This window comes from Neoarius graeffei, chromosome 5 (assembly GCF_027579695.1).
Source record: "Neoarius graeffei isolate fNeoGra1 chromosome 5, fNeoGra1.pri, whole genome shotgun sequence".
NCBI lineage: Eukaryota > Metazoa > Chordata > Actinopteri > Siluriformes > Ariidae > Neoarius > Neoarius graeffei.
Genome location: NC_083573.1, coordinates 9,834,604 through 9,861,849, shown reverse-complemented (window position 1 = coordinate 9,861,849; position 27,246 = coordinate 9,834,604). Strand labels below are relative to the sequence as shown.

At 43.7% G+C, this 27,246-nt stretch overlaps 1 protein-coding gene across 3 annotated transcripts in view; it reads left to right on the top strand.

Annotated features, from left to right (window-relative positions):
* The first annotated feature begins 11,123 nt into the window (after positions 1–11,123).
* grb10b (growth factor receptor-bound protein 10b) overlaps positions 11,124–27,246 on the top strand; it is a 230,929-nt gene continuing 214,806 nt past the window's right edge. For 2 of the 3 annotated variants that reach the window (XM_060921182.1, XM_060921181.1), the window contains exon 1: positions 11,124–11,224. The gene's annotated coding sequence lies outside the window, so the exon portion shown is untranslated. The remainder of the gene's footprint in view (positions 11,225–27,246) is intronic. The other variant, XM_060921184.1, reaches the window with a different exon arrangement.

The window sequence follows — 27,246 nt, the reverse complement described above, 5'->3', positions numbered from 1 at the left end:
AATAGGCAGGGGCCTGGCCATGTAGTGGCCTATAAGTAGGCGATAGTGAGAATTTTAAACTGAATCCTGTACTGTACAGGAAGCCAGTGAAGGGAGCTGAGAATGGGAGTAATGTGGGAATATCTGCTTGATTTAGTAAGTAGCCTAGCAGCAGCAGCATTTTGAATGGACTGTAAGCAAGAGAGGACAGATTTGTTAAGGGAAGAGTAAAGAGCGTTACATTAGACGTCATTCATACGTAAGCGGAAATTGCGCACGCAGCCTGGACCCAAAAAAGACTCAGAAATGCCTAGTTGTTGTGTTGTCGGGTGTCAGAATCGTAGCAGTGATGGGGTTAAAATGTTCAGAATTCCAGCAGGATCTCACCCATTCCAAAAAAATCGCCGACGTCTATGGCTACAAGCCATCAAACGTGTAGACTGGGATGAAAGCACCATCAAAAATGCGCAGGTTTGCAGCGCCCACTTCATCACAGGTAAGATCAGGCTATTTATTAAATCTTTCTTTTTTATTCTTTCTAGTCTTCGTTTATTGATGTAGCAAAATACTTTGGTAACGTTTGTCTGATTAGCTGGGTCATAGTTACACAATGTAATGAATATTGTTAGCATGTTAACTTAGCTTTGCATGCAATTTTGTTTGTAGGAGAGCTCTCGCTTGACTCAAGCAGTCCAGATTTTGTGCCATCGTTATTTGCGTATGCCGAAAATCACAATTTTAAAGCAAGGATGGAAAGGTAAAATTGTGTGCCCTCACTCTAAATGCCAACTTACGTTGACTGGTCTAACCTAGCTCCCGCCCCGTTCAGTTTCATTTCTGCTCTCTGCCTCTCGCTTTTTACGCAGCTCTGATTTCTCTTAGCTGCACTCTTTACACTATCATTCCTTTCATGCCATTACCTCCTGCAAATTGCTGTTTAGTGTTGGGATTTGCTGTTGGAGCTAAAGCCACATTGCCATCACATCACTGGCGTAATTTGATTAAAACAAAATGAATATGAATGTCCCATTGTTAATCAAGTTGTACATGCCCGCACATAACATAATCATATGCGTCTAAAGACTTGTAGGCACGAAGTTTTTCGTGGGTGTACACTGAAGTCTTGTCAATAAGGTACGAGTAGGGGGCGTCGTGGCTCAGGTGGATAAGGCGCCATACCATAAATCCGGGGACCCGGGTTCGATTCCGACCCGTGGTCATTTCCCGATTCCTCCCCGTCTCTCTCTCCCCCGCTCATTTCCTGTCTCTACACTGTCCTATCCAATAAAGGTGAAAAAGCCCAAAAAATATCTTTAAAAAAAATAAAATAAAAAAATAAGGTACGAGTATATATCTGGCCATTGTATACCAGGGAACTTACTAACATCGTCCGTCCACTCTAACTAAATGCGGATCCGGTAGGCGATGTCCACTTGTTAGAGTTAACTTATTTATCGCTACGTTCACACTGCAAGGCTTAATGCTCAATTCCGATTTTTTTGTGAAATCCGATTTTTTTGCGAGGTCGTTCACATTAACAAATATATCCGACTTGTATGTGATCCTCAGTATGAACGAAAAGCGACCTAAAAGTGTTCCGCATGCGCATTGCAGGATATGACGACGTCACATGCAGTGAGCATGGCCAGTGTTTACGGAAGTAACCTAAAGTTTCCTGTGAATGACAGTAGCCAGCATGGAGTACCTGGCGATGATGCAGTTGTTGTTGCGACGGAGCCAGAACATGCACAATAGCCTGATGTTAAGGAGGAGGTTGAGAAGGAAGAGGGCAAGGGTTTTGGCTCAGGCGTTCTGCGGGGTAGTGACCGCAACCTCCGTTCAAAGGAACATCAAAGCCATGTCGTTGTAACTTTTTTTGAGAGACCCGCCGCCTACTTCAGCGCAGAATAGTGACGTTTGTGGCTTGTTGATGACGTGTAAGTCGGATGAATGCGACCTGGCGGTTCAGACTGAAGTCACATATGAAAAGATCGGATAGGAATCGGAATTAGGACCACATATCCAAACGGCCTGGGTCGGATTTGAAAAAATCGGATCTGTGTCGTTCATATTGTCAATAAAAGATCGGATACAGGTCACATATGGGCGAAAAAATCGGATTTGAGTCACTTCAGCCTGCAGTGTGAACGCAGTGTATGTAGCATTCTCGATCTTGTAACGACAATTGTTTGGCATGATCTGACAGCTCATAATGCCGGTCTACGGGCAGCGCCATTGTTTCTGGGTCCAGGCTGCGCGCGCATCCTGGCAACGGTCGGTTTGTTTACAAACATGCGAAGGGGTCTATAATCAATGCGGGAAGAGATGAAAGCATGAAGAAGCATCTCTAATTCTGTGTAAGACACCATGGATCTCAGTTTACTAATGTTACGCAGATGAAAAAAAACATGATTTGGTTAAAGTAGTTTTAGAATTTGAAAATCGCCTTTGCATGTAACGATGAATACTAATATTTGTAGTATATTCCAAAAAAAATCACTAAAAATGTTTATCCGTAATGATTTTATAGAGGATTTTCTGCGATAGCCCACGAGCAAAACATCGCGCCGCGATCACGTGACCGATGACGTAGTAAATTGACAAGCTAGACAGCTCACTTCCTGTACATACTGTGACTGTGAGTGACAATTCGCGGATCTACGGATTATTTCCGCTGTATACGATGGTAAAAAAGTGTGTCGCGTACGGCTGTTCTAAAACCAACAAAGACGGAGTATCTCTGCATCAGTTCCCTGATCCTGATAAGAATAATGGATACGATCTCGCTGAGTGGAACCGGCAAGTAAAGCAGACGAGGGCAGACTGGTGCTAGTTGAAGGCTAGTGCACATATTTATGCTGGTGAGTGTAAAGGGAAAAGTGGTTTTTATAGTCCATGGGAGAATCTTGAGGCGCGCTTTGAACGAGCTTCCTGAACCTTTAGGACAATTAAAGGGTTCTTTAACTAAACAAGAACTAGACGATCCCTGGACGAGTTCCTGCTTTGCACTTCTACGATACAGCCGTGACTGTCCCCATTCAGGCCCGCGTTTTTCTTCTCCCCAAGCTCCGAACGCACACAAAGCAGACTTTGACAGCTGCAGTCATTTCCGTGTTGTTGGAAAGGCCGCTTGAACGCCATCGGTTCGCCCCAAATATACTGCCGATCACGACGCACGTTTCGGCCCAGACCTCTGATTTAGTAGAAAAAATGTTGTGCATCGACTCACCTCGACTGGAACACGATTCACTTTCGTCTTCAGACGCAATTTCGTCTGAATAATCGCTGTCTGATTCACTCATTTCGCTTGTGTTTATACTGGATGCTGCCATCCTGGTCAATTTACTACGTCATCTACGTCACGTGACTCCCGACTGGGATTTCCAGGAAATGCTTCCCAGAAGCTCGGTTTTGTCGCTCAAATACACCCCTTTGATGGGGAAATTTTTTATTTTTAATTTGCATACATTGAATATATACCCTTATACTACATTTTCATCAATAGTGGGTTCTAAGATTCTAGAACTACTTTAACTGTTTGATATGTGTTTCGAAAGACAAGGACTTATCAAAAGTCACCCCTAGGTTTCTCAGACCGGACCGAACAAAAGGTGAATAAGGCCCAATATTCTGTATAATCTCAGGTGTAACATTCTCATCTCATTATCTCTAGCCGCTTTATCCTTCTACAGGGTCGCAGGCAAGCTGGAGCCTATCCCAGCTGACTATGGGCGAAAGGCCGGGTACACCCTGGACAAGTCGCCAGGTCATCACAGGGCTGACACATAGACACAGACAACCATTCACACTCACATTCACACCTACGCTCAATTTAGAGTCACCAGTTAACCTAACCTGCATGTCTTTGGACTGTGGGGGAAACCGGAGCACCCGGAGGAAACCCACGCGGACACGGGGAGAACATGCAAACTCCACACAGAAAGGCCCTCGCCGGCCACGGGGCTCGAACCCAGGACCTTCTTGCTGTGAGGTGACAGCGCTAACCACTACACCACCGTGCCGCCCAGGTGTAACATTATCAGGAGCAAATATTAACACCTCTGTTTTACCAGTGTTCAGCTGCAAACAGGGGCGCAGACAGGATTTTTGAACTGGGGGGGACTGAGCTGTCAGCAAATGATTCCATTTTGTGTAAATGCATATATATATATGTACTGAAGCTTCAATATACATTAGAATTGTGAGTTTTCTAACTGAATGAACATTGGTAGACAAAGGCCTACCTGGTCAACACTAGCCAATTGTTATTTGTCTGGTATGTTAATCACGCTCCAAAACTTCGTGTCTTCTGCATGTTTTTATTTAAACATTTGCTGATCTCAGCAGGATGAAGAATCTCATCACCGAAACTTTAACTGTAACTTCTAACGAAAAGGGAACGTCCACAAATTAATAACAAAATAAAATCGAAATGATTCACACTCGTGCCTTCATGTAAATGATTAGAAGCATAACATGTGTATGAAAACAGAAGTATAAACACTTGAACAACAGATTCACACAAATAAAAATAAAAAGTATTTTTTCCAATAAACAAAATTGATAGAAAAAAAAAAATTCCCTCTGCAGCCAAACAAATTTACCGTCTAGAAGCAGACTCAATGGAGCACTTGCATGTGACGTCACAGCCGATCCAGATTGTGACAGACGCCATCTTGTCGGTCAAACGCCATATTTCCTGCTTCTACTTCTACCTTTTCTTCTGGAAAACCCTACTATATACAATTCTACTACAACGGCTGCGGCTACAAGCTCTCCCTACCTGTGCACGTTTTTTTATGTTTTTTGTGTGTATTTTTGCGTGTTGTTCGTCTGTACCGGACTTCAATATCCACTACAACCGTATGGACTTACTGGACATTGGTTTCCAGCAGAAAATGACGGTTTGTAGCGATTTCCATTGCATGCACAACATTCCGGACGAGAAAAAAAAAAAACATTCCGGACGAGATAGCGAGACCAGCGGGGTCTCCGTGGATTGTTATCGGAAGCAAAGCGAAGGAGGCGGCGCCGGGAGCGGAAGCAAAAGCGAGGCTGCAGGCAGAGCCGGCCTGTTGACTAAGCTCAGAAAACAGCCACTCAAATCTCCACTGCTAAGCCTCTACCTCTCCAACGCCAGATCCATGGTAAACAAAACGGACGATTTGGAATTACAGCTGGAATTACCTTATTCTATTCTATTCTATAATCGGCTGGTCAGTGCAGTACTAGTAATACTTAAGCGACTTACCCATCCAATGAGGATTGTTTTCTTGTTTACAAGATGCCACATCTGAGTCGCTGACAAATCCTGAATTTCTGTAAAGATAACTGTGCAGAGATTTATAAGCACGCAGTGCTTCACCACTGAACAGCGAGGGAAAGTTAATGAGGTAATTATACACGTCCGGGTATTCCACCTCTGGCAGTTCCATATCCACTGACACGGTCGTGAAAACTCCATCCGGAAAGCCATAAGGGTCACTAATCTGTAGATCGTTTATTTTAGACATATATCTAGTTATCTGTTCATTAGAAAAATGAGCCGTGTAGTCCGTCGGTTGAAATTGATCCATTCTGTACACGAGTGCAGCAGTATTCAGCTGTGTTGTTGCCCGACAAGATGGCGTCTGTGTACTTTCCGGTCACGTGACTGCAAGATCTCTATAGGTCCCCAAAAACATCTCTCCACCGCTTCCCAGTTTAAAAACTGGGACATCTTGGAACATGGAATTCGAAAAAAATGGACAGTTAATGAAATGAAACGAAAACCCCAACGTTTATGCTGGTAGATGCTGGATTTCAATGCTTTTCCGACTTCAAACTTCCAACTTACGAGTACAACTGAACGCACCATTAGTCGTAGCAGAAACACCGCTGCTATCAAATGGATCAGCTGTGCAGTGTTATTAACCGAGAATTACGTGGAAAACTGAACACCTTGCTTTCCCAACTCTGCAAGGATCTGCTCCAGCCTTTCCCCTTCTTGAATCGGTGTAATGTGGATTGATCACAGACAAGGCTGCTGCTGCTGCTGCCATTTCAACTTTGTGCTGCAGTGTAAGTTAGCCTAACTAACGAAACATTAATCCTCACTTTTTCTACCTATGTTTGGCGCCTTACGTAGGGACGGTGGGTGGGGGGGACAGATAGGGGTCACTATAAATCTGGGGGGGACATGTCCCCCCCTCCGTCCCCAGTGCCATCTGCGCCCTTGGCTGCAAGAAGTTAGTTACCCTCGTCCAGGTCGAACCAGTGTCGTCATTCTTTCTCCTCTGACCTTCTTCTCCCTCTCATCAACAAGCCATTTCCATCCGCAGCAACTCCACTCAGTCGGTGTGTTCGTCTGACCACAGAACAGTTTTCCACTTCGCCACAGTCCATTTTAAATGAGCCTTGGCCCAGAGAAGACGTCTGTGCTTCTGGATCATGTTTAGATACGGCTTCTCCTTTGAACTATAGAGTTTTAGCTGGCAACGGCGGATGGCACGGTGAATTGTGTTCACAGATAATGTTCTCTGGAAATATTCCTGAGCCCATTTTGTGATTTCCAATACAGAAGCATGCCTGTATGTGATGCAGTGCCATCTAAGGGCCCGAAGATCGCGGGCACCCGGTATGGTTTTCCGGCCTTGACCCTTACGCACAGAGATTCTTCCAGATTCTCTGAATCTTTTGATGATATTATGCACTGTAGATGATGATCTGTTCAAACTCTTTGCAATTTTACACTGTCGAACTCCTTTCTGATATTGCTCCACTATTTGTCGGCGCAGAATTAGGGGGATTGGTGATCCTCTTCCCATCTTTACTTCTGAGAGCCGCTGCCACTCCAAGATGCTCTTTTTATACCCAGTCATGTTAATGACCTATTGCCAGTTGACCTAATGAGTTGCAATTTGGTCCTCCAGCTGTTCCTTTTTTGTACCTTTAACTTTTCCAGCCTCTTATGGCCCTTTTCCACTACCCTTTTTCAGCTCACTTCAGCTCACTTCAGCCCGACACGGCTCGCGTTTCGACTACCTCAGAGCAGCACGACTCAGCTCGCTTCAGCCCTGCTTAGCACCCAAAACTCGCACGGTTTTGGAGTGGGACTGAAGCGAGCCAAACCGAGCCGAGTGAGGCTGGGGGCGTGAGCAGACACTCCCCTGTGCACTGATTGGTGAGGAGGAGTGTCCTCACACGCCCCGCGAGCACGCTGGGATCTGTAAACACCGTAAACCCAGAAGAAGAAGAATTACGAATTACGAGAATTTCTGAAGCCTTATGCGCCTCGCCTCATCTATACGCTCTTGCCAGTATCTGTTGGCGTTGTCGGTGACAACAAGCCACAGCACCAAGACCAGCAACACTAACGACTCCATGTCCTCCATGTTTATTGTTTACTATCCGGGTCGTGAGACTACCGCTTAAAAGATCACTGATGTCACTGTTTGCGCCGCCTAACGACATCACGTGACGTCCACCCACTTTCGCTAACTCCACCCAATGTGTCCACTCACTTCCAGCCAGCACAGTTCAGCGCGGTTGTAGTCGAAATGCTACTCCAACAGCCCCGCTCAGCTCGACTCAGCCCAACTCAGCCGCGTTGGTAGTGGAAAAGCGGCATTATTGCCCCTGTCCCAACTTTTTTGAGATGTGTTGCTGTCATGAAATTTCAAATGAGCCAATATTTGGCATGAAATTTCAAAATGTCTCACTTTTGACATTTGATATGTTGTCTATGTTCTATTGTGAATACAATATCAGTTTTTGAGATTTGTAAATTATTGCATTCCGTTTTTATTTACAATTTGTACTTTGTCCCAACTTTTTTGGAATCGGGGTTGTATACTGAAATTACAACGAGGAAGTTTTTCCCACTTCGAAACTGATTTTCTCCTGTGTTTGAATTTAGCTGCTTGCCGCTTTGTCAGTAAGAGTAGTGTTTTGTATTCCTGGAAGGAGATGATGAGGTGATAAGCCATTCTGTCAGACAAGTTTTTTTTTTTACCTCCGAAAAGTGATGTGGAAAGAACTATTACATATGAACTAATAAAACATTTTCATGCATGTGAAGATTGATTGATTGCAAAATACACGGAATGTACAAATAATCAACCGCAGACATGCCACTTAAAAAAAGCTTACACCCCCCCCCTCTATTTTCACCTGTTCTCCTACACATGGCATCTACCAACCACGGAGGGTGGGGCCAACGAAAAGCTGAATACGGCAACTTTTCAAACTGCTGCTCGTGCTCCATCACAGGGTAACGGAACACACTTGGAGGAAAGTGCCACCTATGGAATGCCATTTAAATCAATATTAAACAAACAAGCACATCAATAACTACGCCTATGAAATGAATCCTGACATAAATAAATGAGACGATAAATATGCAACTTTATAAATGAGTCGATCTAGTTCAATAAACCAGTAGGTTATTATTATGTCCATTAATGATATTTTTCAGATGACGATTTTCATTTGTTTCAGGGGACTTCTGTTTCCTAACGCCAACTCTTTTTATTTCCATATGTTATATTCAAATAAGTGGGGCGTGGTTATCTTACAGCTCCAGTATTGCTAAATTAGCATCTTTTAACCATTTTAGAGAGCCAGTAGCTCAGGCGTTCTTGTATAGTCAGTGCCGTTGCTTTGATCTGAATCCACGAGATAACTCCGCCCTGCTCATTTTTAACATAAGTTGAGCTTATAGGACTTGATGGTACAATCCCTTAACTAATCAGCACTTGGTGAGTGGTTAGGGCTAGAGGGGTAAATGCTTCACGGGGGTCTTCAGGTGGGCACCCTCCTTCATTGGTGTTTCGTTGAAAGGCCCACGACACCTCCAAAGGGCTCAACGGCAACATCTGGCGTCCCAGATGTGCCCCCCTCTGCTTTTACCCCTCGATGGTCATCTTGCAGCCCAGTTGCAGTCCTTTCTCTTCATCCATATCCAGTTGCTGCTCCTTTCAGCAGCTCCTGACAGTGACTTGACAGCTTGTTGGAAGGCTTGTCCTCTCACTCCCATTACCTTCAAAAGCTTGGTTGTAGATGTAGCAACAAATCCTCTACAGCCAACCTCGACAGGAAGGACCTGGGCACGCCACCCACGTTGTTCGGCATTGGCTATTAAGTCGGAGTACTTCAGTTGTTTCCGCTCATATGCTTCACCAACTGCACCTTCCCAGGGTACAGTTAGCTCCACAATGAAAACCGACTTCTGTGAGGTTGACCATAAGACCAGGTCTGGCCTGAGATTAGTTGTAAGATTGATTAGTTGTAAGAAGATGGACAAAACATAATTTTGAAAGAAAAACTATTCATTTATTTATTTAATATGAACCTAAATAGCATTCCATAGCCATCGGCCCTCTTCCACATACCGGTACATGAGCTCACAAACACTCATTATTGGTGTCACTGTGATAGACAGCGAAATTAACACCATCCATCCCTTGCAGTCAGGAATAGCCTGTTTGTTTTGCTCTTTTGGACTCCCAACCATGGCTGTAGCATCATCGGGATTTGAACTCTTGACCTTTCAACAACAAGATGAATGCTTTTCTGTCGCATCGAACATTCGGAGCCAAACTAAACGTCGACATTTATGTAAATAAACAGTTTAACAGCTGGCATGCTCAGGTGAGATTGTCATCCTGGTAATCGTGTATTCCGTGCCACAATATTCGCAAGTCAGACAAAAATTCGTGTCTCAAACATACCTCATGTGGTGGACACTTTACATAAATTAAGGCTAATGATACGGTAACAAACAGGGGGCGGCACGGTGGTGTAGTGGTTAGCGCTGTCGCCTCATAGCGAGAAGGTCCGGGTTCGAGCTCAGTGGCCGGCGAGGGCCTTCTTTCTGTGCGGAGTTTGCATGTTCTCCCCGTGTCCGCGTGGGTTTCCTCTGGGTGCTCCGGTTTCCCCACAGTCCAAAGACGTGCAGGTTAGGTTAACTGGTGACTCTAAATTGACCGTAGGTGTGAATGTGAGTGTGAATGGTTGTCTATGTGTCAGCCCTGTGATGACCTGGCGACTTGTCCAGGGTGTACCCCGCCTTTCGCCCGTAGTCAGCTGGGATAGGCTCCAGCTTGCCTGCGACCCTGTAGAACAGGATAAAGCAGCTGGAGATAATGAGATGAGATAAGTCTCCATTGTCAGCGCTTTGCGAAAGTTTTTCTTCATTAGAGCAGCTTCGGGACACCACGCTTTCCGATTTCTCCAAACACAATGAGGTCTAAGGGCCAATTTATGCTGACAACCCAGTCCTCGCAGATGGCGTTTGCGAAGCCCCCCCCTTCGCAGACGCTCTGCGCGCACCTCCCAAAATTTGTGACCACCGCAGACAAGAGGGCTCTGATTGGTCCACTCTACATCCGCTGTACACGCACTTCCGCTTCCCTACTTCCCCGGTTTGTTTTGTTTTCACGACCGCCATTTTTAAACACACGAGCGAAGATGGAGCAGCACGAAGAGCGGTTGATCGAGGAAGTGAGGAAGTACGTACATCTATACGACTCCGGTTCTAGTCATTATAAGGACAGCGGTGTTGAATGACCTGTTGCTCAGTAACCGGAAGATAAACACTCCAGTAACCACACCCACCAACTACTCCTAGCGATTTCGCGACTTCGCGCCCCCTTGGGTTGTGGCGGTGAATAACATCGCGCACGCCTATTACTCCCCGCTCAACGATAAATTACAACTGTCTGCGAAAAGCTATCTGCGAAAGCCTTGTCGCAAGAGCATGCAGAGGCCTTAAGAGGAATAAAGCACGTCCGAACATGCTGTTCTAGGAAAGTCATCCATGTTAGGGCAGTCACAGTGCTTCATTACCGTACTTCTATTTCCCTAGAACAGGACACACCTAAATGTTTTATTCCTTGTAAGAGTTCAAGACAATTAGCTAAAGGAACCACATGATATGAAAGGTTAAAAATAGAATCGGATACTGATATCTGGTCTTTGGGCGTCAAGTAGTCAGGGGCAATTTTTTTCTTCTTCAGGAGAGTGCTGTATTATTTCTGCTGTTGATAAGGGTGTCTAGCTGTTCTGTGTGACAGAGTGTTCCGGACGAGGGGCGTGGTTTGGTGGTGAAGTGGACGGGGTTCGAGGGGATTGTAGGCGTGGCTTGGTGTGGAAGCGTGTTGAGAAAGTCAGCTGAGAGTGTGTGTGGATCTCAGCGGGACTATCCTCTTTCGAGGAAGTAGAAGCAGTGAGAGTGAACGTTATCGCGGTCGGACAGCGTTTTGCGGTGAGGAACACACTTTTAACATTGTACTCGATTGCGCAAAAATTTTGGCACCGTCCATGTGTAATGTTTGGGATGAGAGGGCTGGTGTGTGTGTTGCAGAAAGTCTTTAATCTTTCAGTGTGTTAAAGAGTAACTATGAAGATGAATTGTGCAGGTTTTTTTTTTATGCAAAGTTGCTACACTGTAGCTGGTGAACTCCATGGATCAGGAATGTTCTTTTCCATTCCCAGCACGTTGTTGGTGCTTTATCACTCTGTACACCGCCTCGCTTTCTTCTTGCACTCGATCCAGATCGTTATGTTTTGCAGAATGTTGCTTCCAGGAATTATCCGAGCTATCTCGTGACCGTGAGCTTTTACCGACAGAGCATAATTCTTTTTTTTTTTTTTAAGTTGATGAACGGTTCGCCAGGGAGTCGAGTCTTTTTTTTTTTGAACGACTCCTTTGAGCGAATCGATTCGCGAGCACGACTCGGCGACTTGTGAATCGATTTATTTTAATTCGGAGCTGTCAAGCTCGACCCAAAGATTGCTGTTGCGCTTCATTAAAGAAGGTAAAAATGCCCTGAAGTGACATGTAGGCTGAATATTATGAAGAAATAAAGTCACTTGGAAAAATATGACTCGTTCTTGTGGGTGACGCTGTCGCCTGTTCAGAACTTTTGGTTGAAAAGAATCGAATCTGTTAAATGAATCGTGGTGCTCCATCACTGATTCACAACAGCTACTTGTCCTTTAGAACCGGGGTTCTTAACCTTTTTCTGCTTTAAGGTGTTGTAGTTGAGTCGCTAAACCCCGAGTCCAGTCCGAGAACAAGACTGCAGCTGCACCATGTGACGGGGGCTGTTGCTGCCTTTATGTGAAAGCGTCTCTGCTGCTGTGTTCGACTCGCGTTACTGCTCGACCGCCCGGTTTAGTTAACAGGCTGCAGGGAAAAAGCTAGTTCATTGCTCAGCAAGCCACGCCCACTATCAATAGGGCAAATAACATTAGCTAGTTCATTGCTCAGCAAGCCCCGCCTACTATCTACAGGGCAAATAACATGAGAGGGTTAACACTAGCAAGTTTATCTCTCAGCAAGCCCCGCCTACTATCTACAGGGCAAATAACATTAGGTAGTTCATTGCTCAGCAAGCCCCGCCCACTATCAATAGGGCAAATAACATTAGCTACTTCATTGCTCAGCAAGCCCCGCCTACTATCTACAGGGCAAATAACATGAGAGGGTTAACACTAGCAAGTTTATCTCTCAGCAAGCCCCACCTTCTATCTACAGGGCAAATAACATTAGGTAGTTCATTGCTCAGCAAGCCCTGCCCACTAGCTACAGGGCAAATAACATTAGGTACTTCCTTGCTCAGCAAGCCCCGCCTACTATCTACAGGGCAAATAACATGAGAGGGTTAACACTAGCAAGTTTATCTCTCAGCAAGCCCCGCCTACTATCTACAGGGCAAATAACATTAGGTAGTTCATTGCTCAGCAAGCCACGCCCACTATCAATAGGGCAAATAACATTAGCTACTTCATTGCTCAGCAAGCCCCGCCTACTATCTACAGGGCAAATAACATGAGAGGGTTAACACTAGCAAGTTTATCTCTCAGCAAGCCCCACCTTCTATCTACAGGGCAAATAACATTAGGTAGTTCATTGCTCAGCAAGCCCCGCCCACTAGCTACAGGGCAAATAACATTAGGTACTTCCTTGCTCAGCAAGCCCCGCCTACTATCTACAGGGCAAATAACATTAGGTAGTTCATTGCTCAGCAAGCCCCGCCCACTATCAATAGGGCAAATAACATTAGCTACTTCATTGCTCAGCAAGCCCCGCCTACTATCTACAGGGCAAATAACATGAGAGGGTTAACACTAGCAAGTTTATCTCTCAGCAAGCCCCACCTTCTATCTACAGGGCAAATAACATTAGGTAGTTCATTGCTCAGCAAGCCCCGCCCACTAGCTACAGGGCAAATAACATTAGGTACTTCCTTGCTCAGCAAGCCCCGCCCACTATCTACAGGGCAAATAACATTAGGTAGTTCCTTGCTCAGCAAGCCCCGCCCACTAGCTACAGGGCAAATAACATTAGGGAGTTCATTGCTCAGCAAGCCCCGCCCACTAGCTGCAGGGCAAATAACATTAGCTAGTTCATTGGTCAGCAAGCCCCGCCCACTATCTACAGGGCAAATAACATGAGAGGGTTAACACTAGCTTGTTCATCGCTCAGCAAGCCACGCCCACTAGCTACAGGGCAAATAACATTAGGTAGTTCATTGCTCAGCAAGCCCCGCCTACTATCTACAGGGCAGATAACATGAGAGGGTTAACACTAGCTAGTTAATTGCTCAGCAAGCCCCGCCTACTATCTACAGGGCAAATAACATGAGAGGGTTAACACTAGCTAGTTTATCGCTCAGCAAGCCCCGCCTACTATCTACACGGCAAATAACATGAGAGGGTTAACACTAGCTAGTTCATTGCTTAGCAAGCCCCGCCCACTATCTACAGGGCAAATAACACTAGCTAGTTCATTGCTCAGCAAGCCCCACCTACTATCTACAGGGCAAATAACATGAGAGGGTTAACACTTGCTAGTTCATCGCTCACCAAGCCCCGCCCACTATCTACAGGGCAAATAACATTATCTAGTTTGTCACTCGGCAAGCCCCGCCTACTATCTACACGGCAAATAACATTAGGTAGTTCATTGCTCAGCAAGCCCCGCCCACTTGCTACAGGGCAAATAACATTAGGTAGTTAATTGCTTAGGAAGCCCTGCCCACTAGCTGCAGGGCAAATAACATTAGCTAGTTCATTGCTCAGCAAGCCCTGCCCACTATCTACAGGGCAAATAACATGAGAGGGTTAACACTAGCTTGTTCATTGCTCAGCAAGCCCCACCCACTATCAACAGGCCAAATAACATGAGGGTTAACACTAGCTAGTTTGTCACTCAGCAAGCCCCACCCAATATCAACAGGGCAAATAACATGAGAGAGGGTTAACAGTAGCTAGTTCATCGCTCAGCAAGCCACGCCCACTATCTACAGGGCAGATAACACTAGATGGCGCTTAGTGGGCCGCAGCCCAGTGGATGAGAAATGCTGCTTTTGATGGATTTTGCTAAAATTAGTGCAGAACCTATGGTGTATCTGTTTTATATTTGTACCACCCACAAAGCTATTGAATTCTCAATTCTGATTGGTCACGTGGTGTTGATTTAATTTTCTGTAACAGCTCAGGCAGTAGTGCCAGCAAATCCTGTTTACACCCTATAAATGCTCTTCTAATATGCTTAAGCTTCTATGGTAAACAGCTCATTTAATTGGATTCGTATGGCAAACATTCCACATAATCCATACGAGTTTCCACATAAGTCTTTTATAAAAATGTGTTGTTTAACAAAGCAAACCGTATAATTGTGGATGTGATTAATTTATGTTTTCTGTAAGGAGCCATTTGTTTCATGTTTTGGAAGGAGTCTCTAGTGTCAGTGCTCTGTAGCAAGTGTTTTGCCATGGGAAAGACTTCAGGATAGAGAGCTTTGTGCTTTTCCGTTTTTTTGCTCACCTGACGTTATATGTATAGGGTCTTGCAAAAGTATTCATCCCCCTTCGTGTTTGTCCTGTTTTGTCATGTCACAAGTTGGAATTAAAATGGATTTTGGGGGGATTGGCACCATTTGATTCACACAACATACCTACCACTTAAAGGTGCAAATTGTTGTTTTATTGTGTGATAAACAATAATTAAGATGAAAAAACAAATCTGGAGTGTGCAGAGGTATTCACCCCCCAAAGTCAGTACTTTGTAGAGCCACCTTTTGCTACGATTACAGCTGCAGGTCTCTTGGGGTATGTCTCTATTAGCTTAGCACATCTAGCCACTGGGATTTTTGTCCATTCCTCAAGGCAAAACTGCTCCAACTCCTTCAAGTTAGATGGGTTGTGTTGGTGTACAGCAATCTTCAAGTAATGCCACAGATTCTCAATTGGATTGAGGTCTGGGCTTTGACTTGGCCATTCCAAGACATGTAGCTTTAGCAGTATGTTTAGGGTCATTGTCCTCTTGGAACGTGAACCTTCGTCCCAGTCTCAAACCTCTGGTTGACTCAAACAGGTTTTCCTCCAGAATTGCCCTGTATTTCATGCCATCCATCTTTCCTTCAGTCCTGACCAGCTTTCCTGTCCCTGCAGATGAAAAATATCCCCACAGCATGATGCTGCCACCACCATGCTTCGCTGTAGGAATGACGATCTCAGGGTGTTGGGTTTGCGCCACACCTGGCGTTTCCCATGATGGCCACAAAGATCAATTTTCGTCTCATTTGACCAGAGAATCTTTTTCCATGTGTTTGGGGAGTCTGCCACATGCTGCTGGGAAAACTCCAAACGTGTTTTCTTAAGCAGTGACTTTTTTTTTTTTTTCTGGCCGCTCTTCCATAAAGCCCCACTCTGTGGAGTGTATGGCTTAAAGTGCGTATCACGGGTAAATTCAGGAGCAAGATCAATGTAATTCTCCTATTTTATATTAAACTTTGGTGAAATATCTGTCACATTTTGCATTTTGTGCACTTTTTTTTACCTTGCGCAATACCAGAAAAATTCAGTTGAAATCGAGCCGTTTGAGGCGACTTGGTCCGCCTCTGAATAAACTTGGCATTTGGATTTCCCAGGAAACATTGATTTTCATGACGTCGCGTGCGGGACGCCTCCTTCTGAATCCTACGTCAGCGCTGGTTTGTTTGAGAATACGACCTGGTGGTTTTCTGCAAATTTCTTCAACGCTATCGTGTAATTATTAAAATGGTTAACCGTAGGAGGGTGTAGCAACACCAATCTTGATGGGATTAGTACTCATCGTTTCCCAAAAGACCGGACAATGAGAGAGAAACGGGAGCGCTTGGTCTACACAGGCTGTGCACTGAAACCGTGCAAAGCTCGCGCAGCCTGCTGGCGCTTCCGCAGATAACGTCACGAATCTGGCTCCAGACTCCCTTGGGATTTTTCCAGACGTGTTATTTTATTTTTTTTCTGCTGTAGACAGATGGCCTTGTGCAAAATTACCCTTCTGGATGAGTGTGTAAAGGGACATACTTTCATATATTAAAAAAACAAAACAAACAAAAAAACCCGAAAGTGGTCCTGTGGACAGATCACAGCTGGCCCAAGGCATAAGCGAATTAAGCGCCCGCTTAGGGCCCCACACACCACCAGGGGGCCCCCAAGAGCAGTTGGAATGCCCACCTGCGAAAATATTTTTAATTAAAAAAACGTAACATCAATGACATAGCAGAAACAAAAGACACAAAAATAAGACACAAAATAACATTTTTTGTATCATTTTCATAGTTGGTACATTAGGTTAACTAATCCTTGCTGCTGGTTGCTGCCACTGCGCTCCTGCACAACCAGACGCACGTGACGTGACGGGAGTTATTCACTTCGGAAGATAGGTGGACTAGATGGCTAAGCCATGGCTCATAAAAGAAATTATCCATCTGGGGCAGAGAAGAGGAAGAGACAAGAGGAAGAAAAAAAAGCAGCAAGAAAAAGGTAAATTTGAATGTCCAATGTTACTATTTTTGTGTCATTAAAGGGATAGTTCGGGATTTTTGACATGAATCTGTATGGCATCCCCATCAATAGTGTCGTGCAAACACACTGACTTACCCCTGACAGCATCCTGTGAGTCCAGTTCTTGTCCAGTTTTGGTCCAGACGAAAGTAGTCCGGCAAGTTTGTTGGGGTCACGAAAGTAAAACGTTTTTCGTCTCAAAACAGTACGTGTTCAAAAGAGTGATATATTTGCATCACAAAACCGTTGGCAAATAAAAAGTCAGACCTCAAAATCGCTTGGCACTATTTTCCTGCGCGCTGCCGGCTTCATCCAGCTGCGGCTCCAGCTTCAAGGATAAGCTGGAGCCGCATAAGTAGGAGTCCCGGCGGGTGGTTTGTATTCGATTCGTTTATATCCCGACCTTGTTAGCTGTCAGATTTATGTTCATGGACCCGGTAAGCTGGTAAATAATATTTATTTATTTATTTTTTTTCATTTACCAAATTCTAACAGAAAACGAGAGCGCCCGAAAGGGAAAGCTGAGCCGAGCTGCTTCACGGCTGTAATGCAAATTGCTTTCCTCCTCAGTATACAAGTGCGCTTCCATGTCAGGGAAAAAGAAACTACCACTGCTGCCTATGTAGTCAGGGCTCGAAATTAACTTTTTTTCTTTGTGTCCCCCAGTGGTCCCGAATTCTGTGTTGTATTGTCCCGAATGGAAGCAATAGTGTCCCCATTTTTTTCCTCTCTGAAATAACCAGTGGTTAATATTATCATATGAAGTTACTACTATATTTGTAACTATGCGATTTTGAACCCTTTATATCATTTTTACAATAAGTCACAAGACACAAGCGACACATGTCCTATACATCATCTACTTCAAAATTACAGTTATTGCATTTTCAGTTTATTAAACTTTGGCGATCTCACTGTATGAATAGATACCCGTTTATTTAAAGGGGCCAACTAGCTCATTCAGAAAATGTTTCAACTCCCTACATCTGCAGTACACTTTAGTTGAAAATAAGACCCCTTTTATGTTCATTTCATCTACTTATACCTTGAATATCTGTTGGCACTTATAAGGCCAACTTATAATTTTCACCATTACCGTTATCCATAGCCCTGTGATGACCTGGAGACTTGTCCAGGGTGTACCCCGCCTTTCGCCCGTAGTCAGCTGGGATAGGCTCCAGCTTGCCTGCGACCCTGTAGAACAGGATAAAGCGGCTAGAGATGATGAGATGAGACCGTTATCCATTTTTATGAACTTTCCGTTATCCATTACCGTTATCCATTTTTATGAACTTTCCGTTACCCATTTTTATGAACTTTCCGTTATCCATTATACCGTTATCTATTTTTATGAACTTTCCGTTATCCATTACCGTTATCTATTTTTATGAACTTTCTGTTATCCATTATACCGTTATCTATTTTTATGAACTTTCCGTTATCCATTACCGTTATCTATTTTTATGAACTTTCCGTTATCCATTTTTATGAACTTTCCGTTATCCATTTTATGAACTTTCGCTGCCGGGTGCAAATGTTAGCAACATCAGCATAGTGCCAGGTCCGAGCCTAGTTGTGCTGCTGACTGACTAAACTTTCTGAACTAGAAAGACACCAAGAAAACTCACTTATTCTGTTGAACAGTATCTTCCGTCAATATCATCCACATCATTCCTGTTGTATTTTATAACGTGTCTAACAGTGTTCATTAAGTTCATTCAGTTGCTAGCATTGCCTGCAGACCAGGCGATGACACTTTGGATCCTGAAGGTCCCGGAGAAGTTGTCTGGGCTTTCAGTTTCTTCCCCGCGGTCGGTCCGCTTCAACCACTTCAGCATTTTTGTTCTGGCAAGAGTCGGCGCAGCGTGTGCGGTAGCAATTCCATTCCAAGTCCATATAATGCGGACTCCGGCTGAAGATTCTAGAACAGAATGCGCTGCTCTGTAGCCTACGGATGCAGGTGCATCCAAAGTGTAGCTACTATGTATTTTTCGCTGTTAACGTTTTAAAATTGACAAATTAGGTGAATGTCTACGTATGTGTTACGGCTTTGTAAATAATATTAATGTAGAACTTTTTTTCTAGATCTATTTTTTTCCATTGTCCCGGGATTGTCCCAGATATGATAATTTTGTGTCCCGATGACATTTTTTATGGTCCCCGGGACGTCGGGACACCGTTAGTTTCGAGCGCTGTATGTAGTGCCCTATTTATACAAATAGGAGTCATTCAGGATTCAGCCATGACACGGAGCAAAAACATGGCTGAATCCTGAATGACTCCTATTTGTATAAATAGGGCACTACATAGGCAGCAGTGGTAGTTTCTTTTTCCCTGACATGGAAGCGCACTTGTATACTGAGGAGGAAAGCAATTTGCATTACAGCCGTGAAGCAGCTCGGCTCAGCTTTCCCTTTCGGGCGCTCTCGTTTTCTGTTAGAATTTGGTAAATGAAAAAAAATAAATAAATAAATATTATTTACCAGCTTACCGGGTCCATGAACATAAATCTGACAGCTAACAAGGTCGGGATATAAACGAATCGAATACAAACCACCCGCCGGGACTCCTACTTATGCGGCTCCAGCTTATCCTTGAAGCTGGAGCCGCAGCTGGATGAAGCCGGCAGCGCGCAGGAAAATAGTGCCAAGCGATTTTGAGGTCTGACTTTTTATTTGCCAACGGTTTTGTGATGCAAATATATCACTCTTTTGAACACGTACTGTTTTGAGACGAAAAACGTTTTACTTTCGTGACCCCAACAAACTTGCCGGACTACTTTCGTCTGGACCAAAACTGGACAAGAACTGGACTCACAGGATGCTGTCAGGGGTAAGTCAGTGTGTTTGCACGACACTATTGATGGGGATGCCATACAGATTCATGTCAAAAATCCCGAACTATCCCTTTAAGGTTGTCTATGTTCTGGCTAGGTTGGCTGGATTAGCTAACAGAATGTCTGCCATAGTAGCTAACGTTATGCTATCCAACACAACAAAATGTAGCCTCGGATATCATCTTTAGTTCTAAGCTGAGAGCCGTCGCTTTACTTACAAACTCCAACCTAAATGTCATGACCGATATTAGCTCAAGTGGACAGTCATTATGACTTTATGAGTTTGTTTTGCACATTAGTGCAAAATAAACTGGTTAACTTGTTTACATATACAGTGTCTTGTCTACTGATTTGTTGTTTTACTTACAAATATGCCACACATCACTCTGAATATTTTATATTGCAATAGCCACAAGTTGCAGTATAATGTAAACCAACTAAAAACGCAGATGATGGTGGGTGGCTAGACTAACTAGACTAACTGTGTAGCCTAAGAAATAATAAGGCAGCGAGCAGTGTAGTTTTGGTGGTGTGGGGGGGCCCCCAAATCAAATTCTGCTTAGGGCCCCTTAAAGGCTTGGGCCGGCCCTGGGACAGATACTCCCATCTCCACTGTGGATCTTTGCAGCTCCTTCAGTGTTATCTTTGGCGTCTTCGTTGCATCTATGATTCATGCCTTCCTTTAATGGTGCTCGGTGGAATATTCAAAGTTTGGGATGTTTTTTTTTTTTTTTTATAACCCAACCCTGATCTAGACTTCTCCACAGCCTTGTCTCTGACCTGTTTGTTTGGAGGCTCCCTGGTTTTCATGTTGCTTGCTTGGTAGTGTTGCAGAGTCAGGGTCCTTCCAGACCAGGGTGATTTAGACCCCGTTTACACGTAGTCGGGTATCTATAAAAACGGATATTTATTTATGCGGTTGTACCCATCATTTACACACAAACGGAGGTTTCAATCACTGAAAACGGCTGCTTTTGAAAACTCCAGGCAAAGTGGAGGTTTGTGAAAACTCCGTTTTCATGCCTGCGTGTAAATAGTGCAAAACGGAGTTTTCTCCGTGTTATGGGGAAAACGGAGTTTGAGCATTGTGATCTGACGGTCGCTCCTCCTTGGCTTTCAGATCTCTGGTTGGCTTTCTATTTGTTTGACATGTTTTTGACAGCCTTCCCTGGCTGTTTTTGAGCATTGTGTAAACGGAATTATTTTCTAGCACGGGGAGGAGAAGATGCCCATTTTCATAAATACCCGGCTACGTGTAAACAAAGTATTATACAGACATCATGTGGCACTTTGATTGCACACAGGTGGATCTTAATCAACTAATTATGTGACTTATGCCATGTATACACGTAGCCGGGTATTTTTTAAAACCGAACATTTCCCCCCCTCCGTTTATAAAAATGTTTTATCCACACCACCTCGTCTTCGAAAAAAATCCCTTCCACACATAACCGAACATCTGCGTTTTCAATCACATTCATAAGCATTCCAAACCTGTAGATGGCTATTTCCCCAAATCCTCCCCCCTAATCACATCGCCTGTGCTCTTGGAGCAGTAGTTGGGCTTCTAAAATTAAAGATGTAAATAGCACCTGCACAATAATTAACGCTTTCAAGGCACTACTCCGATCCATTACTCTTTAGCTAGCCGCACACTACGCCGATTTTCAGCGTACCGAGCCAACTGAAGTCGCGAGTCAGGCGTAAAGACTAATTTTCGATGGTACCGACTCATCTCACAGCCGATTCGAAAAACTAATCGGGAGCCAGACTGATCGGCGAGAGTCGCTAGCAATAGCCAATCATATCTTTCGCATATAACACGTGACATCATTAAACACAATTTCTAGCGCGAGAAATACGTGTTGGTAGCACCTAATGCAGGTATATACTGTAATTCCATAGACTGAAGCTTTATCCATAGACACAGTGGGCTGGAAAGCCACTCTGCTCAAGTTGTGTGGCTGAATTCCAAATCGCTTTAACTCCCCTATATAAGTGCACTATTTAAGGTTGGAAATAATAGCTCATGCAGCCTAGATAGTGCGCTACATATTCCATGTTGTGTCATTTGTAATTCAGCCTGTAGCATCTTCAAGTGTTGGATTTAACAGTAACTATATCCAATAGCCAATCACAAAGCTATTAAGTTGTCACGTGTCGCTTCAATCGCGACTGCACTCGTCAACAGTCGGGGGATATGTGCGTGCCCTGTCGGGAGTCGGCTCTGAAATGGGTCGGTTCGGTACTGCGTGGATCGCCGTGGTGTGCGGCTAGTTTAAGTCCATGCTTAATCTGGCTTCTGCAGTAAACAAAGGTCGCACGTTTGACGTCAGGGCAGATTTGTTGTCATTTTTTTGGCACAGATTGTGACGTTCTAAAACGCAAACCTCCGGTTATCTCTGTCTACACGAAAAAGCATACACGGAGTTTTCAAAAATCTTCACTTTGCCCGGAGTTTTTTTAAATATTCGTTTTTGATGTGTTTTCATGTGGATGACAGGCCAAAACGTAGAAAAATATCTTCGATTTAGCAGATACCCGGCTACGTGTGGACGGGGTCTTAGACTACGTTCAGACTGCACCCTGAAACGACCCATATCCGATTTTTTTGCCCATATGCGACCTGTATCCGATTTGTTATTGACAATCTGAACGACACAGATCCGATTTTTTTCACATGCAACCCAGGCCGCTTGGATATGTGGTCCTAATTCCGATGCATATCCGTTATTTTCACATGCGACTGCAGTCTGACCGGACAGGTCGCATTCATGCGACCTACACGTCATCAACAAGAGACAAACGTCACTATTCTGCGTTGGCTAATCCTGCCTCTTTGGTGGAAAACAACAACATTTGTACAGTTTTCAGAATTTAAATAGACTTTTATAGAATTGATCAAGCTAATGGTGGATTTGGTAGGGACCTGGATGTTGATCTGTTAGCCTGATTAAATAAAACAGTTTCTATAACTGATTTAGAACTTAAACCATCCTGTATTACAAGATAAGATTGTTCTGGAAATTTCCAGTGATTTGACACCTTCGGTCTCATTAGTCTGCTGCCCACATTAATCAGATTATTGTGTGAGTTCCGCCGCCGCCACAAAAACCACATCGCCAGGTCTCGCCTCATCTCCATAGCAAACTGCACTGGTGTTTCTGCACCTTGAGCCAGCGCTGAGAGAAGTTGCAGAATTCAGCTGGCTATAAACAATCTAAATAAATATTTATAAAAATGTAGAAAAAGTTTATTAATATGACGAAATAAATATGTGCAAATTATTAAGCCTGAATTAAGAGTTTGGTAATACAGCGGCCGTATCCCAAATGACTGCCTACTGAAGCTCGAGTGCACTATATAGAGTTTAAAAATCCATTACTTCCTAGTAACATGTAGTGCACTTATATAGAAATTAGAGAGACATTTAGGAGTCAACCCTCGTTACCAGGCTACACGTTTTCATTTCAGTTCAGAAACGAAAACACGCACGAGACCTCACACTTTAACACTAACCAGATAATTAAACAAACAAACAAAAAAAAAGAAATCATTAAACTTGAAGAGTGCGCTTTTTTTTGCTTACGTATTACGTAGATGTGCTTATTACGTGTCAATTTGCGCATGCGGGACACTTTTGGGTCGTTTTCCGTTCATATTGGAGATCGCATACAAGTCTCATATAATTGGTAATGTGAACGGCCTAACAAAAAAATTGGATTTCACAACAAATCGGATACGGGTCGTTTCAGGTTGCAGTCTGAACGTAGTGCTAGGAAGTGAATTGGTTGGACTAGCTCTTATTTAGGGGTGTCATATGAAAGGGGGTGAATGCCTATGCACACTCCAGATTTCTGTTTTTACATCTTAATTATTGTTTGTGTCACAATAAAACAACAATTTGCACCTTTAAAGTGGTCGTCATGTTGTGTAAATCAAATGGCACTATCCCTCCAAAAATCCATTTTAATTGTCTTGTCATGCAACAAAACAGGACAAACACCAAGGGGGATGAATACTTTTTTGCAAGACACTGTAACTCTATTTGCTGTAACATAGCTAGAAATGGATAAAATGTAGAATGTGTTCTTTTCAAGCAAAATTGTATTCGTTGGTAAATTGTTGTGTTTTTAAGAGAAATAAAACACTTCAGGACATTATTCGAAAGTAATCGACTGAGGTTCTGCCAGTTTAATTCGTGGCTGTTAATGTATTTACACAGGACTACAGGTAGTCGTCGACTTACAACTGTGTTTGGTTACGACTGACCGGTCGTAAACCGATCTGGTCATAAGTCGGCCTGTGTTAAATGAACGCAAGTATATTGTGATGTGTAATGACATTGTAATCATCTTAAAGTCTTATTTTATCAACATTTTCTTATTTCATTACCGTGGCTCATTATTTGGTTTAAGTCAAACACTGCATACTACACTGCGTACAGTACAATTCGTTTAATATGTGCAAAACAAAAAATACGAAATACGGGTGTGAAAAACAGAAAACATTTTAGTTTGAAACATGGCAAAATACAAATGTAAAACAGCAAAATGCAAAATTTAGTGACCGCTGGCATCACTGGTGCTTGGCTGTGGGTCGTCTACGTTGTCATCAGCTGTTGCAGCGCTCGGGCTGGCGGGAGGATTTGCTCGTTTCATAAACCAGGAGCTGGGGCGGAAACTGTATGACGGAGTGCGCGAGGGAGCGCGAGAGAGACTGCGCATGTGCCTGGAGCTGGGGCGGAAACTGTCGTACTCTCAGCTAGGAAACACTTGCCAGTCATAACCAGACGGTCGTAAGTCGCATAGGTCGTAAGTCGACGACTACCTGTAAAGCTGTTCAGTGATCCATGAGTTGAACCGTTTATGTTCATTTCACTGAATCTCTGTCTTTGTTTCTGTTCAGTATCTTTACAACTGTCGCCATTTTTTGAACAGATGGGTGACTTACCTGGTCATTTAGGCTACATCCACATGGCAACGAGATTTTTTTTTTTAAATATCGCATCCACATGGGCAACGGATCAGTAAAATATCCGGTACATATGGCAACGCAACGCTTGCTGAAAACGATGCAATACACATGCCACACCTCTACGTGCGCTGTAAGACGGTCCCATCGGAGACACCAGAACAATAGAAGAAGTAGACGCATGCGCATAAACCCCTTCTTCTGTAGCATCAGCCACATAAAGTTTTGATTATTAATCAGTAGCGTAAAACGAAAGACGCGGAAAGAGGAATGAACGGGGGTAGATGGAAGCCGGTACGCCAACATTCTGATATCCTCCAGAATTCTTTAATGGTCCGGAATAAATTGAATGCTACACGTTGATGGATTACTTTGTTCTTCTACGCCCTTTTTGAGGTATGTATTGTCGGACTTAAACCAACATCTGAAGAGGTGAGATCGCTCCTTTTTTTCCCTATTTTTGCTGGCGGGATTGTTTTTGGAAAGCAGTGAAAAATATTTTGTAAGCGCGTTTCATGAACCAAGTTATAGGATTTGTTGACAACTCGCATCGAGTTCGTTACACTTCTACCTGGCGTGAAGCACTGACAGTCATGTGGTTGTGACGTCATCGTAAACAAATCCGTTCTACTCATCCAGACGACTTCGCGACGGCGCCGTTGCCAGATTTTTCCACTCTGGAACCCGTTCTCAAAAGATTTCGTTCTGGGGCGCCCAAAACGTCGGTGCCATGTGGACGCCAGGCTGAAACGATAAACAATTTTATCAGATTCACCTGAATTCGTTGCCGTGTGGACAGGGCCTTATATTCCTGTAAACTGTATGAAGGAAGAATGAATTGACAGTGAGCAGACAGGAAAGATTTGAATTCCTTTCTACTCTGTTTGCACTGTCATTGCTTTCAGTCACTGGAACAAAATCCCCATTGTATTAGATGACGGCATGTTAAGACTGTGTTTCCCAGGGTGGCAGAGATGGATGGCCTTCAGGAATGGCTGCTGTTCACTGATCAAGTTGATAGAATTAAACTTTGAGAGTGGGATGTATTGATACTCAAACTGGTAAAAAGCAAGTGTGATCGCATGTTCATTTACTTGTGCTCATATTTAAAAAAAAATTTTTTCTGATACCATATCATACTATGCGAGACAATTCTAGTATACTTTGCCATGCTAATGAATGGACGAACAGATTATAGCAATCAAAGCAAAGCAGACTGCATACTGAGCTCTGCAGATATATCAAGAGGAGGAACTAGAACGAAGTAACCTGATAGAATATTATAAACATAAAACTCGGCACAAGGCGTTCGCACAGCAGCAAGTAATGCTGCAGCAAGCTTTGGCTAAAAAAATCAACAAATAAACAGCTCTTACCCAGCCGCTGGCAATCCTTGGAAATTAGGAATTCTGATGCAATGAAGACAATAACACATGCATTACTTACAGTGTACAGAAGTGCTTTTCCAAAGTGAAAAACGGCCCTTTTTCTCCACTGCAGACCTACGTGATCCAGGGTAACCTATACAGCTGGCTAATGCACTTTATTTACAATGAGTTGGCTAACGTTAGCAGCTAAATAAAAGTCTGATTGATTGCCTACTTGCATGAACACACATGTACACTTTGCACAATACTAAGTAGATTACTTCTACACTACGTTCAGACTGCACCCTGAAACGACCCATATCCGATTTTTTTGCCCATATGCGACCTGTATCCGATTTGTTATTGACAATCTGAACGACACAGATCCGATTTTTTCACATGCGACCCAGGCCGCTTGGATATGTGGTCCTAATTCCGATGCATATCCGTTATTTTCACATGCGACTGCAGTCTGACCGGACAGGTCGCATTCATGCGACCTACACGTCATCAACAAGAGACAAACGTCACTATTCTGCGTTGGCTAATCCCGCCTCTTTGGTGGAAAACAACAACATTTGTACAGTTTTCAGAATTTAAATCGACTTTTATAGAATTGATCAAGCTAATGGTGGATTTGGTAGGGACCTGGATGTTGATCTGTTAGCCTGATTAAATAAAACAGTTTCTATAACTGATTTATAACTTAAACCATCCTGTATTACAAGATAAGATTGTTCTGGAAATTTCCAGTAATTTGACACCTTCGGTCTCATTAGTCTGCTGCCCACATTAATCAGATTATTGTGCGAGTTCCGCCGCCGCCACAAAAACCACATCGCCAGGTCTCGCCTCATCTCCATGCTTTACTTGCAAACTTGAAGAGTGCGCTTTTTTTGTTTACGTATTACGTAGATGTGCTTATTACGTGTCAATTTGCGCATGCGGGACACTTTTGGGTCGTTTTCCGTTCATATTGGAGATCGCATACGAGTCTCATATAATTGGTAATGTGAACGGCCTAACAAAAAAATCGGATTTCACAACAAATCGGATACGGGTCGTTTCAGGTTGCAGTCTGAACGTAGTGCTATATTGATTCAAAGACAGTCAATAAGAGACCTTTGGTTTACAGTCGTCTCAGAAAACCAAAATTTTGACTTTGATACCAGCATAATGTGTCGTGTTACGATTTGCAAAACGATATTTTTGCCATAAAATCAATCAATCAATCAATCAATCTATATGGGGGATCACACAGACTGTGGTC